The sequence below is a fragment of the Dysidea avara genome, chromosome 5 (assembly GCF_963678975.1).
Source record: "Dysidea avara chromosome 5, odDysAvar1.4, whole genome shotgun sequence".
Classification (NCBI taxonomy): Eukaryota; Metazoa; Porifera; class Demospongiae; order Dictyoceratida; family Dysideidae; genus Dysidea; species Dysidea avara.
This window is the reverse complement of record NC_089276.1, coordinates 5950873-5970169: the sequence shown is the minus strand read 5'-3', so window position 1 is coordinate 5970169 and position 19297 is coordinate 5950873. Positions and strand designations below refer to the sequence as shown.

At 40.5% G+C, this 19297-nt stretch overlaps 1 long non-coding RNA gene across 1 annotated transcript; it reads right to left on the bottom strand.

Moving 5' to 3' along the window:
* Window positions 1-2966: 2966 nt before the first annotated feature.
* Window positions 2967-17423, bottom strand: LOC136255407 (uncharacterized). Its single transcript, XR_010700889.1, has 2 exons — window positions 17336-17423; window positions 2967-3150 (listed from the first exon to the last, which is right to left on the bottom strand). It is a non-coding gene; the product is annotated as an uncharacterized lncRNA (long non-coding RNA).
* Window positions 17424-19297: the final 1874 nt, after the last annotated feature.

Here is a 19297-nt window from a genome sequence, read left to right as displayed (position 1 = left end):
GAGCTCGCAAGTGACTAAGTGAAAGTGAAAAGAGGCTTTTATATTATAAGAAATCAATCACATGACGTGAAAATCTCACGTGCGGTTTATCGGTGCCGAATACTCCAAATCGCGTAGTTAGCAACCATGAACACTGGCTCCACCAGTGATGTACTTCAAGGTGTGGAGCAAGCTCTTCATCATGTAGCAATGTATCTAAACTCGTTACCGCCTGGCGAAGTTGCTTCGAGCATTTCGGATGGGCCCCTTTTAGCACTGGAAAACATTATGCAGAGACTTATTGTCTTACAACCATTTCTTTGTGTTGATTTTCCATTGATAAATGAAGTGATACACAGCGTAAGAGCAATTGTGAAAGAAATTGTAGGCCCGGAAGAGGAGAGACAAAGACAAATGAGATGCAAGGGAAGACCAAAAATTGAAATCACAGAAGTGGAATTACTGAACCTCTTAGAACTGCAGTTTACGCAAGTTGAGATTGCAAAATTACATGGATGCTCTCCAAGAACTATCAGGAGAAGAATACTTGAATTTGGTCTAGATGACTTTGTAAGGTTCAGTGAAATAAGCAATCAAAACTTGGACGATTTAGTCAGTCAATTTGTGAATGCCTTCCTATGTGCAGGACAAAAGAGTCTTGCTGGATATATGCATTCTCAGAATTATCGTATACAGAGATGGAGAATCAGGGAAAGCATGTTACGAGTAGATCCTTGGGGCATGGAACAAAGAATGCGCAACATTTTACATCGCAGGGAATACAAAGTCAAAGGACCCAATAGCTTGTGGCACATCGATGGAAATCACAAGCTTATACGATGGAGAATTGTCATACACGGCGGTGTCGATGGATATTCTCGTGTTTCTGTATATCTCCTAGCAAGTGACAATAACAGAGCTGAAACAGTTTTACATTTATTTCTCAAGGCTATTGAGGTGTATGGTTTGCCTTCAAGGGTGAGATCAGATCAAGGAGGGGAAAATACTTCAGTTTCTGAATACATGTTCCGTCATCCCCTACGTGGTCCAGGACGAGGAAGCTTCATAGCTGGTAGAAGTGTTCATAACCAGCAAATTGAACGCTTCTGGAGGGATATGTTTACAAGCTGCACATCTGTTTTCTATTATCTTTTTTACACCCTAGAAGAGAGAGGACTATTATCCCCAAGCAATGAAATCGATTTGTTTTGCTTGCATTGTGTATTCTTGCCATGAATTAATAATCACTTGGAGGTATTTCGTCAAGCTTACAATCGGCACAGAATGAGGACTGAGAGAAATCATTCTCCAATGCAGATGTGGTTACAAGGCATGCTTAATACAGATGATGACACGGCTGCATCTGGAGTCTATGGATTTGAGGAATTATCTGATGTAAGTTTACCTACATTCTGAATAGATGTTATCTTGTACATGTACATAGGAAGATGCTTCTAATTTTGGAATAGACTGGAATGGTCCACCTGTCATAGAGAATGACCAAGAAAACATTGTTGAGGTGCCTGATGTGATTTGTCCTCTACAAGCACAGCAGATGATTATTTTGCAATCAATATTTGATTCACTCAGTGATGACAATAATGATGACATGGGTGTCGAACTATACATTGCCACAAGAGAATTTATTAAACACTGTTATTAGTAGTAGACTGCATTATAGAGCATTGTTAAAGTGGATTTGTATTTACAGTATATTATTGGACTTTGTTATACTAACTGCAAATATGATGGATAAAACATGATGAAACATCAATACTGGATACTTACCACATAGGGAGAAATTTTAAGGGACAAAAGTGTGTAAAAAAACAAATGTATTAGAATACATTAGAACTTTTACAGCAAAATGATTTTTGCTTCAGTCCACTCTTGCTTTTGGTTCATACGTGACTGCATGATTTACTGGCAAGTGTAAATGGATTCTTTAATATTGATGCAATTAAAGTGTCATACACTTTACGAGACGATGCACAGTTTGATGTTGTCTACACTCAGAGGAGCTTGAATATGCCCACATATACAACTCTACAGCTACAGAAAATTAGTCACTTACATTTAAAGAACTGCACATGCAAAAACAATATAACGCATGGCCCTTATAAATTCAAGAATTTGCAAAAATGTAATAAAGGGTCGACAGAAAATTTTTGAGGTGTTGAGCTAGTCGCAAAAGACAACATGCAAGCTCCTGACCCAACCAACGTGCAGTCTTCTCAATTATTAGATAAACAACAAACTCAGCAAATTGTAAATACAAGGTGTGTTGTGCTTCTGGGTCAATGTATGTGGCCAGGTAAGGATGTGCAAGTACCTCCACCACACTAAGTCTCTACTCAGGATCCATTATTAATAGTTTACTGAGTAGATCAATAGCTGGGAAAAGAGCAACTTCTAATTAACATGCACTACACACACACACACACAACACATACCTAATAAACTGGCTCCAATGAGAAATCCAGGTAAGGCATTGACTTTATGTACATCCTAGCCTGTAGCAACACAATACACATGCCAACCAGCAATTGGTGTACCCACTAGTTGAACTATTTTGTTGAGCTGACCAATATCTGGTGTACACTGTTAAGGTATGCTCTATGAACACCATGATACAGCGAGAGAAAGAACACAAACAAAAAGCAAAATAGGATACGATCAGTTTCCAGGAAGATAACCTGTTTGGTTAACAGTTCCGCCATTACACATTCAAATGACCACAAATCCACTATGCACAAACAAACAGTAGTACAGTGGACCCTCACAAATCCTACCCTCTCTAATCTGGATCCCCGGATAATCTGAATGAGTAGCAAAAAAATCTAAATAATGCCTAGTCTATAAACCCACCAACCATAGCACTACTTGTTAATGTGAAAGGGCTAATGACAGACTTTCCCTGTTTAACACCTAAGTATATGGATAATTAAGCAAGAAACTATTATTATTATTATTAATTTTATCAATAATACAAAAGTATATAAAATTATTATCCTTCAAGCCATACAAATATACATTGAGTTGAGAGTTATGGTTGTACTGTTGTCAAGTACTCTAGATGCAGCCCTATTCACATGCAAAGTCCATAATAACTTGTGACTGTTATTTGTATTGTTTCATTTCTCCCACCTTCATAACCCATCAATGGAGCACCTATAAATACAAGTATAAGAAAAAATTGGGAATTTTAAATTAGATTAGGGACAATGTATAATGCTCCAATAAAAAGTACTGAAACAAGCTGGATTGGAGTAGTATGTAATGTCCAAATACTGTAAAACAATAAGAAGTGAATATCCCTACTGTGCTACACTCAATGCACAGTAGGGATATTCACTTCTTATTGTTTTACAGTATTTGGACATTACGTACTACTCCGATCCAGCTTGTTTCAGTACTTTTTATTGCAGCATTATACATTGTCCCTAATCTAATTTAAAATTCTCAATTTTTTCTTATACTTGTTTGTGAAGTTTTTTTGCAGGCTCATGACCACTAAATATCTGCTGAGTTACTCACAGCACTATTATACTAGATTATGACTCATACAATGTGACCCAGTCTGAGGAAACCGGTCTTATCGCCCATGTGAGCAGATTCGATTTTTCACCCAGGACACACAGCTGCATGAATAAACTATCTAATTCCACACTTAAGATCAGCCAGACTTGAGTGGTCTGGTTTTGCTGGCTGCCTTTTTCGAGCCCAGTGGCGATCCGTACGTGTGGTGTGGGGCCTTACTGGAGCTCTGGTCAGCCTGGGAATGACTGTATGTGGCTGTACAGCTCTGTGGAGTTGAATAAGTACCTCTGCTGTAAATTTCCTTTCATTTTAGCCAGTTTTGAGACTTCAATGGCTCAAAACTTGGCCAAATTCATCCCTCGGCCTTCCTTTTCAATTTTTGAACACCATCTTGCCCGCCTTCCAGGGCCCCCGCCTCCCACCCAATTTGCAGCTCACCTGATACAGTCAACCTCGGTTTAAAAACTATCTAAAATGGCGGGAAACTTAGTTGTTGGCTACTTGTACAGTGGATGCTCTGGAAGGTAAGGAATTGGTGTAAAACGTGTGAAAATTTGGTACATATAGCTTCAACCATTGGCGAGCTACAACACACTAAATGCTTAAAACCGGCATTTCTCGATACATTTAAATAGGCGATAAGCCCGGTTTTGTCAGACTGGGTCACACAATAACAACTGATCAGTGGGCGTGGCTCTACATAAGCCTGCAGACAATAATGGACGTAGATTCGTGCATATCTACATGGGCGTGGCTACCATATGTCTACAGACAGTAATTTACGTAAGTGGGCGTGGATTCGTGCATACCTACACACTGATGAATGGTTGTGGCTACCATATGTCTACAGACTGTAATTTACGTAAGTGGGCGTGGCTCACGAAAGAAGCAGAGCTACGCTATGATGTGTGGTAAGACACCCACATTTAATTTAGCACGTAGGGTCAGACCCGAATAATCTGTAAAGCAGGACCTGGATGATCCGACTCGGTTTAACATTGTTACTAATTAAACTATATTTATTGACTTACACATTGCTATATAGTTCGCCGTGAGTTGCTCTCTCTGATCGATATCAACAGCGAGTCTGACGTACGCGTGTGTTTTTGGTACAACTGGCGACCACGAGTATTCGAATAGTTTGATGCAATATACACTGGTATGGAAGCCGTACTGTAGTCTATTAACACTCAGCGGTAGAACCTTGACTGATGGCCATGGTAAAGAAGGATAAAAGGTAAGACAATAGCGCAAGCATTGTATGTTTATCAATATACCAAAGATTTTTTCTTAAGCGATCTAGAAACGTTTCTGCGAAAGAATTAGGGCTGTGGCTGTAGCCAGTTTTCCGCTACGCTTGACTGAAGGCGTCAGGCAGGTAGGCAGGCAGTAGAAAATTCCATTGACTAGCTGCAATTAAAAAAAAAATTCTGTAGCAACTTGACGGAAACGTTTCGGGTCGATCTGAAGACACTTTTGGGCTTGGTTTTACCCAACCAATACTGTCATGTCATTGTGAGGAAAAATCGCGGCAGGTTTTTGGGTTATATTATATCATGGATCGCCCCCACACCTTCGATGTCCCTAATATACAGTACTATCGTACTGTATGATAAAGATGGAATAAAACCTCTTAGCATCTATCAAATTGTCCATAATATGTAACTGTAGACAGGGAGTGAGTACAAGTCAATTAGTCACATACATACTTTATATCAAAAGAGTAAGTAAATGTATATTCACACTGGAGCTTACCACTGGCAAACATTACAACTACAAAGCAAGGTAAATGTAAAAGTCTAATTGATATACTATTTGGTGTCTGTGATGCATTTCAATTCATGCACAGATGGTAGCAAAGGTACGGTGAAGCTCTAAAAAGATTCAAAACTACTTTTTACATAGAGTACAGGATTACTATAATTTTGATCCTTGTTACATATTATAACTGCTGCCAATACAAACACCATTTGGATCAGTGAAATAACCCTGATTCCAATAAGAGATGACCGCCACTTGCACACCATGTATAGCAGTACAACATTAATGTAATAATTTATTACTTGTACTCAAACATGAAAATAATTAAGTAACCCTGAGGTTCCTATGTACCTTTAGTAATGTTGTATATATGTACATGTGTCAACAAAAATATTGAGAAAGGTAAATACGGCAAATAGATTTGTAATGGCAAAGCTGAATAGCCTTTAGTATTTCTTTGCTATCAGACACTCACAATAGTGCTAGATAGAACTATGGTTCTAAATGAACTACGGTTCTAAATGAACTACAGTAATAAACCTATTAAAACAGTTATCATGCTCAAGGTGTCAGCAAAAGTTTGTAATTCACAAAAAGATATTGTGTATAATTTATACAGATCATTTTTTCACAGGTCTGCACAATGGCCATGAACAGAACAACATTTTTGGATAATCTTTAACATTAGTTTCTTTGACTGTGTTTTGAACATGTTATTGGCCACATAATTAATACTCGCCAAATATGCATGGTAAAAATAACATTTATGGCACAAGCACCTAAGTACCTCTTTAGTATTCAATTTTTCAGTATAATGGACAGAGCATTGTTTTAAGAGACAATTAACCTATAGGACAAAGAATGAAAGGTACATTACAACCAGAATCCAAACAAGTTATTGTTTGAGAACCATTAAGCAGTAATACTCTAACAAAGTGATATGACCATATTACATAGTCAAGGATTCACTGACTTTACACTTAACTTGAAAGTCCAAATTAGGAAATGAAACCATTGCATTGGTATTTCACGCTAGAAGTTACAACAAGGAAGTACAATACACTGCAGTAATTTGACACCCATACAATTACAAATACCAATCCACCTGAAATGTGATATGGGCCTACAAAAGACAGGGCAGGTTGGTAAACAAAATGTGTTTACTTTTTTAACTCGATATTCTAGGTCGACAAGTTAAGGTATGGCTATGTAATTATTTTTCTTCTTGACAACCAGCATTAAAATAGAAAGGCAGGCCAAATGATATGACATCAGCCAGGTAATGTAAAGGGTCCAGGTTTGATGCCCATGATGGGACCTTCTGCTACTGCTGTTTTCTGGAGCAAGAACTACCATTGCTCCAGCCACCTAGTTGTAAAACCGTGACATATTGTCTATCACATAATCTGGGCACAGCTGAAGAGTAGCTTACTTGGCTGATGCCTTCATCCACAAACAAAAACTAACCGCAAAAAATGTTCTTCATGGCAGGGTGTAGTTTGTGCCATGTTCCCTGTTCTCACAGGCACAGCCGTAAATGTAAATGTAAGAGTTAGAAATTCTTGAGGGAGAACGGGCACGTATCTCCCTAAATTACACTCACAGTAAGCACACAGATCTTCATTGACTTAAGATTATAGAACGACTTCACATCACACTATAATGTGCATGTAAAGTATAACTTATTATTATTTTGAAAACAGGGGTACAAATGACATAATATAGTGTGGGTATGAAACTAAACTAAATATAGATAATAATGGTATACTTGACTTGATATATAATAGCCAAAGCTTTTAATGTGTTTCAAGCATTTTCAGCTTTTAAAGGAGCACCTTTACTTGAGACCAGGTGTTTGTATGGAATAAATCTGAGTGGGAATATAGTGTTTAGTCAAGTAGAATTTAATTGCTATAACTGCTGTTACTATGACTGCTGTTACTGTGACTGTATAAAATAACTTCTTGCTGCTGAGATTTCTTCAAACTTATCAACACCATTTTGGAGCCATCTATTTTTTTCCTAGGTTAAATGCAACCTTTCTTTACAAGCTGGGGAGGGGGGGGGGGCATTCTGCACATAAGGAAAATGAAAATAAATACCTGGTTGTTAATCTGATCTAGGTAGTCTACACATTGTCACAAGAGTATGGCTAATTTCCCTAACCAAAAAGTATCAGATCAGCTGGTAAAAGTGGTATATGTCATGTACATCACTATACCCCACTACTAAGGATGTGTGTAAAGTTAGGATATCACACATGTAGTGCATTCATCAGTGGACTTGATGTTTAGGATACTTATGCGTTTGTAGTAAAACCCAATAATTGTCAAAGAAAGGCTACAATCACATTGTATTGTCTTAAGATGTTCTTGGTACCAGGAGGAGTCAAGGTCAAATTTACACAATGCTTTGTGTAGTAGGTAAGTAATTTGAAAGGGTGGTGCTGTCTGCTAGCAATTTAAACACTGTATGTGATGATTCAAATACAGTTATTTAAGAAAAGACAGTTGAAACCCTACCTTGGTGAGATCTTAAATATTTAGCATCACAACTTCTTTTGGAAGATAAAGCCTATTGTTTTGGAAACCAACATGTGAAACTCTAAAGTAGTTTCCTAGCAATTTTAAAAAGGCCTGTGTAAAGAAAATCCTTGTCACATTCACATACAAATCTATGAGCTTGACACTATCAAGCACTAGTTGTGTGAAAGCAAAATTTGTTATGCCAACCCTTGCTTGCTCTCAAAGTCACCAAAATCCTACACTTATGCAAACAGCAAAAGACATTAATGTTAATCAGACAAACCTCAGTAAGCGTTATCAATAGGTAAGGGTATAATTCTGGTCTCTTTTCCATGCTACACTAGGTTCCTTATTTGTAATGTACAATATAACAACAGCGGTATCTCAGCTAGTGGTTATGAACCTTGAGAAGAAGTATGGAGGTCCCTGATCCGGTATCAACTTTCACTATATATTTTTTCTTCAGTTTTTAGTCACTGATTTCAATATTACAAGTCATATCAGTGCTGTTAATTGCTCATTGCTTAATTACACCAAGACAAATATTAAGTGACCGAGAAGTGTTTAGAAATAATCATGTTATGTACTTGTGCTTATTGTGCTGGGGTGAACAACAGATTCTTACTGGAAGATGTATGAGTAGGTTAAATGCTATTCTCAAATCAATCCCCCCAGGCTAGTAGCAACCACTTTCCCCCTTTTAACTGGGAAGAAGCTTTACAGTACAATCTTTGTCAATTATGCATTGATGGAGATGAGGAGATTACAAAGGCCACAATTCCAGATCACAATTGTGTATTCATAATTGTGACCGGATCTGCGAAAACCAGACATAATGGCACATTTTTCAAATTCTTTATTATTGAATATTTACAATCTACTTAGCCAAGTGTATGCTCTGACCAAGTTTTAGCCTTGTATACCAACAACTTTTGGAGTTACAGCCCTACAAAGTAGCAACAACAGAAAGATCGATTTGTGCAGCAAGTGTTGGGAAAATGTGCCTACAAAAATGGTTGTAACTTACAAATGCAATGAAGTACAGAGTTGCCACTTGAACCATTGTGCTCGCCATGAATAGGGGAATCCATTACTGGGTAAGTGTTGTCTTCTGTTACCATTCTTCACTGCATACAGAGACAAAATCAGTGAAGAAAAATCGATCACGTACAATCGTTTCGATGTGACGTAAACAAACGCCCATAACTTACGTGTCCTTTAGTCTACTGCAATGAAACAAAGATTTTTGAACTCCTCTTGAGTAGGCGAATAAGATGACATCCAGGTTTTTATCATTGGACCCTTTCTTCATAAACGAACAAAGCGTTTAAAACTTTATGATTTTTTTAACTACGCAAATATTTTACCCATTGCAATCAATGGCTTAATTATACTGAAAATTTAGGCTTGCGCCATTATGTCGGGTTTTCGCAGATCTGGTCACAATTAGTTGTTCTTGAACATATCCTGTATTAAGGCAACTAGTTACAGAGTTTGCTATACTGGTGCCTGATATCTACCCAGTTTTCCTGGATCAAGCCTTTATTCTCTAGTTATTGCATGCATCCACAGTACTGCCAAAGCACAACATTGCACTCACTTGTGTACTCATACTTGCAAGCAAGTAAATAATTTGTTAATTAAGGGGCATGGGTACTTGCTCGATACTTGAGATGAATACTTACATGTCAAACGGCATGCAGACATGAGGCTACAGGTAACAGTGGCTCCTTAGTGGCTGATATAGAGCAGAACGAGCACAGAAAATGTTTGGTAAACTGCAACAGGCCATCTGCCATGTACTACTGATTCTTGTAAAGCCAGCCGATCCTCACCAAGGCCAGAAATACGAGTCTGTAACACCACCCAAAAGATGGCTCTTAAAATCTAGTCTGAGGGTCACAGTAAGTAATGTGGTAGTGTAGCTATCCACAGGATCTGATATACAATTTGAATCAGTTTTGCAAAATCAGGTCAGACAAATGAGACAATCATATGGAAATGTTAGGAATTAATTTGGTAAGTTTCCAATTCTTCTGCAGTTGATTGTGCATGTTTGACTGCACGAAACTTACTCACCCAAATGATACATTGTTGCTTATCAATTTATACTATCTACTATTTTGCTGAGTTGAGGCACAATAAAATTATTCATTAAATAAATGTTAGTATGTCAGTAGGCATGATATTTGCATATATGGGACTGGCCCTTATTTTTTTCTATTGTAAAACTTTGAATTGGGTCTGAAGAACAGCTTTTAAAATGAACATACAGCCTTACAAGGTTCACAATAGTGTATTTTCTGGCGTTTGAATGCAATGAATTAGACAGAAAATAAGCTCCCACGTTAATACTGACAGTGTTGCGTCACGTCTGCACGTGACGCCTAGTATAAAAAGTGTGTTGTGGTGTGTTATAATTCACTCTAGGCCACGTGTGTTGAAACAGGTTGGCTGCGTTTCGTAAGCTTATAGTCTACGTAATGGAAGACGACAAGTTCGAGAAGCTGATGCGTGAGATCCAAAAGTCTCAGCGCGTAGTCGAAGATAAGCTTGCTGCTTCACAAGATAAGTTTACCACTTCGCTGGCAGAGTTTAGGAAGGAGGTGAATTCCATCCAGGAAAGGACTACGAAGGAGCTGTCTCAAAAGATCTCGAAGTCCAATTACACCTTCCAGAAGAAAGGACACGAGCACCAGTTCAATTTCAATTCTGGTGTTCAAGACTCCATCGCGACAGCTCGCAACGAGCTAGGAAAGCTGGCAGAAGATCCAACGGACAAGAGTGCCTGGTCCAAAGCCGATGCCTGCCTAGACGAAGGTGAAAAAGCCTTGAAGAAGCGGCAGAAACATATTTTAATCGCTGATCGGTCGGATCATGGGTGGGGTGCCGTTCGCCACTACAAAGCGGACCCCTTAGCGGACGACTCCGACGATGAAAAGGAGATCAAGAAGGCTAACAAGGCCGCTCAAAAAGAGGTGGAGAAAGCAGGATTCACGTCAGCAAAGAAGCGGCGTGGTGGTGGCCAGGGCGGATTTAGAAAAAGATGCCCCCAATGGATGGAGCAGCCTGGGCCCAGCTACAGGAGGGAAGTGTATCAACCACCACCACCGCCGATGGGGCAGTACCAATTCCAGAATAGACCACCCCCACAGTATCATAACAGACCACGGGTTCTGGGCCCATGCTTCAGCTGTGGAGCATATGGTCATCTGGTTGCCAGTTGTGGGGCAAAAGAACGTCCGTATCCTTTGAACCAGCCTGTGGTGAGCAGTGCTGCTGATGTGTCTGAGTTTATACATCAAAGTGCTTGTGGTGTATGTGTTGATAATGTGGCTGCTGGATCAGCCAGAGGTATAGAATGTGTTGATGAGGCTGCAACTAAGGTCTCAGAGCATGTGACCAATGGGGAAAGTGTTGATAGTACAGAGGGCAATGGTATGTATGACTTGCATGAGTTAGAATCCTGTAGTATGCATGAGGTGGAATGCAGTGCTACGCACAATGTAAATAGCAGTGACATGTGTTCAGAAATAAACCCAAAGTTCTGGGAAGTGGAGTCCAGTGGACTCAAACAGATAACTGATGTTCAAGGGCGCCTGAAGAAACATTTAATGTATTGGAAAAATGTACTGCATGCTCCTCCCCCAATTCTGGATTGCATAGAAAATGGCTATCACCTTCCGCTTAAGTTTGTTCCCCCAACGCACTTTCAGTGCAACCACAACTCAACAGCAACCCACAATGAGTTTGTAAATGAGGCCATTGAAAATTTAGTCAAAAATAGATGCGTAGCACTTGTGAATGATAGGTCCTATGTTTGTAGCCCCCTCTCAGTTGTATCAAACTCATCAGGCAAGCTGCGTCTCGTTCTCAACCTAAAGTACCTGAATCAGTTCCTGCATGTCTTGAGTTTTAAGTATGAAGACCTTAGAACGGCTGCTCTGATGTTTGAAGTAAACGAATACCTCTTTAAGTTTGATCTAAAATCTGGTTATCACCATGTTGACATCCATCCCGAGTATCAAAAATACTTGGGTTTTCAGTGGAAGACACATGACAAAGTTAAAAACTATGTGTTTACAGTCCTACCCTTTGGGCTTTCATCTGCATGTTACCTATTCACCAAGTTGATGAGGCCTTTGATTAGACACTGGCGTGGGAGAGGACTGAAGGCTATTGTTTATCTCGATGATGGAATTGTGGCAATAAAAGACAGAGAACAAGCCCTGAGAGAGAGTGCTCAAGTTAAGCTTGACCTTGATAATGCTGGCTTTATAGTTAACAATGAGAAATGCAATTGGGTGCCCAGCCGTAATACAGAATGGCTTGGGTTTCAGATAGACTTATCAGTGGGCGAGTTCTCAGTCCCTGCATGTAAAATTGATATGATTAGGTCAAAGCTGTTGACAGCTAAGGAGGCCCAGTTAGTTCCAGCCCGACAGCTGGCCAGTGTGATTGGTACAATTATTTCTATGTCCATAGCCCTGGGCCCAGTTACTCGCCTAATGACACGCAACCTGTACGCTGTGCTAAATGACCGTGTATCTTGGTGCCAGAGGTTAGCACTGTCAAAGGAAGCATTGGATGAATTGCAGTTTTGGCTGGATGAGATATCTCACTTTAATGGTCAGAAGATATGGCCCACAGCTTCTGCAGTCAGAGTGGTGTATTCAGATGCGAGCGCCACTGGTTATGGGGGTACTTTGTGGAACACGGGAATGTTGTTGCTAATGGGCAGTGGTCACCTGATGAAGCAACACAAAGCTCAGCTTGGAGAGAATTAAGAGCCGTGAGGATGGTATTAGAATCATTCCAGACTAAGTTAAAAAATGAGCGTGTGCGTTGGTTTACTGACAACCAGAATGTGGTCAGAATTGTCCAGTGTGGAAGTAAAAAGCTTGCCCTACAAACTGAAGCTCTAGGAATTTTCTCTGCATGTGTGAGTAATAATATACGGATAGAGCCTGAGTGGATCCCAAGGGAGCAAAATGAATTAGCAGACTATTATAGTCGTATTGTTGACTACAATGACTGGATGTTGAACCCTTCCATTTTCAGCTGGTTGGATGCCTTGTGGGGTCCTCATACAATTGACTGGTTTGCTAACCCATCTAATGCGCAACTTTAACGCTTTAACTCAAGATTTTGGTCACCAGGATCAGAAGCTGTAGACGCTTTTACCTGCACCTGGGCAGGAGAGAATAATTGGTGGTGTCCCCCTGTCTATTTAATCCCCAGAGTCATTAGGCATGCTCAAAGTACACATTGTAAGGGAACCCTGATTACACCCCAGTGGGTGTCTTCCCCCTTTTGGCCCCTATTGTTCCCTGATGGTGCGAACCCGATAGATTCAGTTGTGGGGATAGCTGAGCTCCCTAACAGTGAAACCCTGCTCTTACCAGGTGAAACAGGTCATAATCTGTTTAAAGGCATACCCAACACTCCAGTTTTGGCATTATGGCTAGATTTTATTGCCTAAAAAGCACCCTCAATGTAGCCATAAAAAAAAAAGTATGTAAAAAAAAAAAAAAAAAAAATGTGCATCCGTTGTATCTGTATTCCTTCTTGCTAGCAGCACAGTATTGTGTGAAACAAACTTATATACAATAAAAGAAATATAAAAATAGTGTTAAGGAATGGCCACAGCCTACAGTGCTAACAAAAAGGGCCGCAGCTTACAGTGCTATGAAAGGGCCACAGCCTACAGTGCTAATGAAAGGGCCACAGTCTACAGTGCTAATGAAAGGGCCACAGCCTACAGTGCTAATGAAAGTTGTGTTGTACCTGAGTGATTGTAGTTGGCCTATGATGCCCGCTTGACAGTATTAATGCAGCCTACAGAGCTGAGCTTATCTGACTAGTGAACAGGCCTACAGTGCTGGCTACACCTGGGTTATGGGACTTTACTCATGTATTGTTGATATATATATAGTAGTCTACAGTGCTGACGGATGTAAAGGTCTTTTCTAATTGATGTCCATAGTGTTAGTATTACTTCCTCAGTTAAAAAGGCCTCGGCCTTGATGAAATGTTTATTGGACTGGTACAGTGGCTTTATGGAAAGAGCTGCAGTAGTGTTGACACAAATGAATTGGTACCCAGAGCTTACAGTGCTGAGGTAAAGGGTACTGTTAGTACAGATTGGTACGGTCTGGTGCCTTGGAATGGTTCACCTATGCTAATGGTACTCTGCTGAGGCAGACAAAGTGAATGAACACTATAGAGAGAGATAACTGGAGTGTAGCCTGTGTCTTAGCCAAGGTGTTGCATGTAATTGCATGATGTTATCTCCCACACAGAGTTGGTCTGTGCATGCAAGGGAAGTATATTAATACTGACACATGTATCCCACAGGTGTTCTGATGGAAGGCAGCTGGAAGCTGATGAGTGATATGGAGGACCCGGAGCTAAAGGATTTGGCAAGAAAACTGCCTACTACAATCCTACACAGCCGTGCTGATAGCACCGTCAAGAAATATTTGGGTGCATTTAGAAGGTGGAAGACATGGGCAACCTCACATAACCTAGTCCCAATTCCTGCTAAACCCCATGAAGTTGCCTTGTACCTCCAGCACCTGGGTGATAGGACCAGTCGAAGTCAGCTGCAGAAGAAGCCTGTAACGCCCTTTCATGGATCCATTCTAGTGCAGAAATTACCTCTCCATCAACACACCCATTTGTTAAGGCTGCACTAGAAGGGCTGAAACGAACTCATGCTAGGCCAGTAGTCAAGAAGGAGCCATTAACAGTGGAAATGCTGGAAATGATTGTTGATAATGCAGAAAGATCTGGCTCGCTATCCGACTTGCGTTTGGCTACTGTTGTCCTTCTGGCATTTGCGGGTTTTATGCGCTTTGATGAGCTTATAGAGACGAGACCATCCGATATCATCTTCTGAGCAAATGATGACCGTAAAGATTCCAAAGAGTAAGGGAGACCAATTACGACAAGGAGATGAAGTATTAATTGCAAGGACTGGAAGCCGGACATGTCCAGTGGCTATGCTGGAGCGCTACATGACAAGAACAGCCACACCTCAGGATGACCAGCGCTTCCTGTTTAGGCCAATCCATAGATCCAAAAATGGTGAAGAGCCTCGAAGTACAGGCAAGATAAGTTATAGTTGCCTCAGAGATCTCTTTCGGAAAAAGCTATCCAGCCTTGGCTTCAATGTCAACGATTTTGGCCTGCACAGTATGAGATCTGGTGGTGCTACAGCAGCACCTAATGCTAAGGTGCCTGATAGGCTGTTTAAAAGGCATGGGAGATGGCGTTCTGAATCAGCCAAGGATGGATACGTGAAGGATAGTGTGGAGAGCAGGCTGCAGGTCTCCCAAAGCTTGGGACTGTATCTTGTAAACGCCTTCTTTGGCCTCTCTAGTGGTCAACCATTATTAATAGCCAACCTTCTGTGGTGGCACAACCCAGTAATGAATTAAGTAGTGGGTGTGTATGGGTATGGTATGGTGTGGGAGGTGTATTTTCTGGCGTTTGAATGCAATGAATTAGACAGAAAATAAGCTCCCACGTTAATACTGATAGTGTTGCGTCACGTCTGCACGTGACGCCTAGTATAAAAAGTGTGTTGTGGTGTGTTATAATTCACTCTAGGCCACGTGTGTTGAAACAGGTTGGACCCACCCACCCTCCCCTGTGAAATTCCTTAACTCACATCAGATAACCGGAGCAGACAGACGGAGAACTTTTGACTTTAACATATACATGCACTGGAGTGGAGCTTTTTGGGTTTTTTCCTGTACGGTCAAAAAAAAAAAAAAAAAAGGCCGGCAGGTTTTTTCCTTGAGTTGCCTTGGGCTGGGTGCTCAGAATTTTTTTGTTGAGCTTATTTTTATTTTGCTAGCCCCCACTTTATTACTCATGCAGTTTTTCTTTTTCTGTAATGCAAGATCTGATTAAGTATTAGTTAGTTGTTGTAAAGGATTTGTATGTATGCTAGTGGTCAACCATTATTAATAGCCAACCTTCTGTGGTGGCACAACCCAGTAATGAATTAAGTAGTGGGTGTGTATGGGTATAGTATGGTGTGGGAGCAGCAGATTCTACACCCACACCAGTATTATACACATTAAACTAATTACAGGGGGATAATGAGACAGTGCTGTGACCTGAAAATACAACCATCATATTTCATACTACTTGTAAATAAGGTAGATCCTTGGTATACACATCCTAAAATTTCAAAAACATTGTATAGCAAGCAGAAGGTTTTATAATGAATTTCTCAGTAGCATGTAAAATGGATATTCACATAGGGGTGATAAACGCCAATTTTGAAATCATAATAAACGCTGTCAAAATGGTATAGATACTTGGCCTACGTTCTAAATTGTAGAATTGACTCAGTATGTGTATTTTATATCTTTGTATGTTCTACTGTTTTAGGGTTAGCTATAGTAACAAGAACAAATGTTATCATCAAAAATGTGCCTATAATGACTAGGAATTTTACAGTTGTAAATTACAGGTTTTGTGGCTGACTTTTAAGGACATCATCTACATAATATGATGATGCAAAGAGGTATATGTGAATCCTCAGTCACATGCGACCACATAGCTATCTGATCAACTTGGGTGGGTGTTTTAAGTAGCTTAATCCATAACAGGTACTGTCTCACAACGCACACCAGCGTGTGCTCTAAGTAATTTTCCAAACTTATTTTAGGGGGCATCTCCAAACTGATTTGGTACGCTTAAAGTCATAATGACGTTAGGGGGAGGGAGGGGGGTTCAGCCTATGACGTTATAAATTTTTATTAAAGCAGTGTAAACAGCTAGGAATAGAGAAAGTGATGTGATTAAGCAGCAATACTGTTGTAGACTATATTTTCAGGTAAAGAATGTAACGTTTTGTGCTTCTATTGCCAATGCATTGTTTTCATAGTGTGACGCTAAGGAGGGGTGCAAGGGGGTGTCACGTCGGCTCACGCTGTAGGTAGATCTGCGACCGCGGTCAAAGTCTTGACCGGGGTAACTTTCACCTTGACCCTTGACTTGCAGCGTTTATCGTCTTTTGAGCTGTGACTTGAGCGTTTCTTGTCGAACTTTTGACCTCCACTTATTTTTCTATTTTCCTATACGCACCTGTGCTTGTAACTTAGTATAATATTTTTTTAGTGCATGCTACCAACAGCTGGGAGAGAAAAATCATTACAATTACGGTGAAATTCCTGTTGGAGCTTTAAAACATCTTCTTGGCGATCCTTACTTCTTTTGAGTTACGTATAATTCCGTAAACTTGATAATAGCTACGTATAGTTTTCGATTGTGGGTTTCGAACGTTCCGTATCGTCTTGACCCTTGACCCACTGTAAGAGCTATTTTGTGGCCTTGACCGTTGACTTAGAGTTTGACCGCGATCCCAGCAAGAGCCTGAGTGACACCCCCTTGGGGTGGGGTCTGAAGTTAGCGTCATTATGACGTTAAGCGTACCAAAATCAGTTTGGAGATGCCCCCTTAAAGTGTTCACACGCATACACACACACCACAGGCAATACACACAAACTCACGAGAAGATACACGTGGCATAGAATATCATCGGTCGTGATCACGGCTGTAGAGCAAAACTCACTGGAATTTTTTGTACAAACCGCATGGTGAACCGCAAGTAAACACCTAAGCATTCAACTTGCGCACGTCTTTATAACCAGGTTTTACTCAGCTGCAATCGCAAGTGTTGTGTGGTTAAATGGATAGGGCGTATGCTTCGTAACTGTTAGGTAGTGAGTTCAAGTCCCAGACAGAGCAATTTTTTTTCGCTTTGCAAAAGCAATCTTTTTAGCTAGCTACTCCTTTTTTTTTTTTTTTTGCTTTTGGCTATACACAACTTCTACCTTCTTTGTTATGTGTACTTCTTCATGTTCATGTGTACCTATAGCTAAATACCACCAAGTGCTTTTATGGTAGCATAGCTACAGGCAGCGGCGGAGGAAGTAGTTGATATGAGGGGGGGGGAGGGGGGGGGGCTCCGCTGGGCTGACCCAGACTTATTTCTATAGTTTGGTAAGGTGAGACCAAAAAAAAAAAAAAGGTCACAACCAACTGACAAGAGCTTTCCACCTCACCAGCTACCATTTCTAGCTGATAAACTAAGTAAAAATCCTTACATAGCTCGCTACACACTGACTGCTTTATTAGAGTGACTGCTCTATTAGAGTATCTCGATCTTTATCTTTTCAGCCCCACTCTCCAAGAAAGATAATTTCGGTGTGATATCATTCTGAGGGGGCTTAGCGCCCCCCCTCAGCAGACCGAGGGGAAGCTTCAGCTCCCTAGCCCCCCCCTTTCCGCCGCCTATGGCTACAGGTGAATGAATTAGAAAATATTATACAGCTATAGGGCATAGGGAACTGTATAAGTATTCCCTTTAGTGCATTATGCACCTATCAAAGTTTTGCCCCACCTACCCCCATGCGGGCAAACGAGAGGCATAACGAGGGGATTAGACAAAAATTTCAGCCCCAGGGGTGGGGGTTTTGATCTATGCTTGTAATAAAATATTGAGAAATCTGATGGATGGTGGCCTCATAGGAGGGGGATTAGACCTCCAAATTTGCCCCAGGGTGGGGGAATTAGACTTAGAATTCGGTCAAATCCCCTCCTATGTCCCCTCCTTGCCCGCAGGAGGGTAGGTGGGGAAAAACTTTGATAAGTGCATTAGCTGGAGCTTACATGCTGTCTGTACACATGCTTTTTAGTATGTTTGCTTAGCATACTAAAATAGTGTAACTACTAACTATATGGGCAATAAAACTGGACATGCACAGGTAAAATTCTATCACCCTACTTGAATATGTAACATGTTCACTGACTAGGGCAAACTCCACCACATTTTAGTGTTTTGGTATGTAATTTTCAGCTTGGTAAAGTAACACAGAGTGGAAACCATCATTGGTAGATGATGAAAGTGTTGTACAACAAAATAAGTTAATGCATGTGAGCCCTCAGACATATGTGACCATGGGCATGATCCTAGAAAGGACCTGTGTGGGCATGGCAAGCTAGTTGCAATAAGAAATAAATAGTTACAATATAAAAAAGTTAAGAGCTAGTAGCTATTGGTTGGATCTAGCCATCCTTTACTGGTTCTGACCATAAAGACCCTTTAACATAAATTTTTGTGTGATAATCAATTTGAGTGTTGTCTACATAGATAAACCACGGATCTCTTTTGTTAACTGCTGTTGATGATTGGGGTCATTGGGCTAAGGTTCTCATAGTATTTGTTCTATGGAGCTTTCAGCTCTGTTCCCCATGAAAACTTTTAGTTACGACCCTAACGATATTATTAACTGTTGCTAAGACAGTACGTAAGTGGTATTAACTGCATGGCTTGCTTTCTTCTAGTCTACCTGTGTTCTCTGGTGCACCACAAATAACTATTCTTGCAGTGGTCCCCATGTTACATATTAACGTAGAGACATAGCAACAGACCAATTGCAAGTGTCACAGACTCACATTTGCCCATACAG